Source organism: Chrysochloris asiatica, unplaced genomic scaffold (genome assembly GCF_000296735.1).
Source record: "Chrysochloris asiatica unplaced genomic scaffold, ChrAsi1.0 scaffold00059, whole genome shotgun sequence".
Classification (NCBI taxonomy): domain Eukaryota; kingdom Metazoa; phylum Chordata; class Mammalia; order Afrosoricida; family Chrysochloridae; genus Chrysochloris; species Chrysochloris asiatica.
In genome coordinates, this window is record NW_006408577.1 from 15,154,080 (window position 1) to 15,155,839 (window position 1,760).

The following is a 1,760-nucleotide window of genomic DNA, read 5'->3' on the forward strand; positions in this document are numbered from 1 at the left end:
AACATCCAACAATGTATGGGTTAGGCTTCCCAGATCACAGACTCTGAAATGGAGTTGAGAGTTTAGAATGGTTATTACGGTATAGCCTTAGAATCAGGGAGTCATTGTGGTGCAGTTGTTAAGCACTCAATTACTAAACAAAAGGTCAGTGGTTTGAACGTACCAGTGACTCTGTGAGAGAAAGATGTGCCAGTCTACTTCCGTAAAGATTACTGCCTTGGAAACACTATGAGACAGTTCTACTCTTAGAACTCTGTGGAAGGGAGGAAGCTTGGGCAAAGGGAGAAATAGAGCAAGTCCAGTGACCACATTGGCCAACTCTACAGGTAACACTAAAGTTAGAATGACTCTTCAGAGTAGTTTCACATCAGGTCGAAATGGCCAGGCTTTCATATTCCCTTACTGGATGTGGTCACACCAGGAAGAGATGTGACCTTGGCAAGACAGCTCTCCACACTGATAGTCCCTGAAGGATGGCATCTCAGGATTGCCCAGCAATAGAACTCTGAGCAAGGGAGACAACCAGTTCTTCCTTGAAGAGGAATCCGCTGTATGTATTGCAAGGTCCATCATAGACATTAAAGAAAATTGAATGGATTAAGTAGAAAATATCAGAGTGTATTATATTTAGAAAAGATAAACAATGAAAATGTTTAGACTTTATGCTCATATATATTACATGTCAGTGTGTGGACTGGGATGTGATGGAGAAATATTTCTTATTGTAAAAATGTTCAAACTCACTTGCTGTCTTAGTTGTATAATGCTGCTATAAAAAAAGTACTACAAGTGAATGGCTTTAACAAACAAACTTATCCTCCCAGTTTAGGTGTGGCACTGTTGTTGTTAAGTGTCTTTAGTTGATTCGGACCCCTAGCGACCCTGTATAGGGTTTCCCGATAATGTATTTTGGCACTTTGTCGAACATCAACTAACCATGTTGTTGTTAAGTGCCATCGAGTCAGTTTTGGTTCAGAGTGACCCTGTGTAGGGTTTCTGAGGAGTGGCTGATGGGTGTGAACCTCTGACCTTTTGGTTAGCAGTTCAGTGCTTATCCTATAGGACTCCTTAACTGACCATAGGTGCATGGATTTACTTCTGGGTCCTCAATTCTGTTCCATTGATCAATGTGTCTTTCATTGTCCCAGCTCCAGGATGTTTTGGCCACTGTGGTTGTAGAGTAGGTTTTGAGACTGGGAAGTGAGAGGCCTCCTACTTACTTTGTTCTTCTTTTTTAGAAATGCTTTGTTTATCCAGGTCTCTTTCCTTTCCATATAAAGTTAGTGATCAGTTTTCCCATCTCTTTAAAGAATGATGTTGCAATCTGGATTGTGATTGCATTATATCTATAGATCGTTTTGTGTAGTGTTGACATTTTCACAGTGTTGCCTTCCAATCCATGAGCAAGGTATATTATTCCATGGTATATTCTTTCTGTGGGTCTCTTTTGGTTTCTTACTGTAGTGTTTTACAGTTCTCATTGTATGTTGTTGTTCAGTGCCATCAAATCAGTTCTGACTCATAGCGACCCTGAATAAGATTTCTGAGGTGCAGCTGGTGGGTTTGAACTGCCAAACTTGAGGCTTAAACTGACCTTGTGATCCAACACATTATCCTGCAGCACCATACCAGGACTCCTCTTGCTGTATAGGTCTTTTGTTTTTAAACAATTATTTTTATTTACATTCCTGTCTTGAAGAAATATTTCTTGGGTCCATTTTGTACAAAACACAGCTGTATCAGAATTCCATTTGAATATA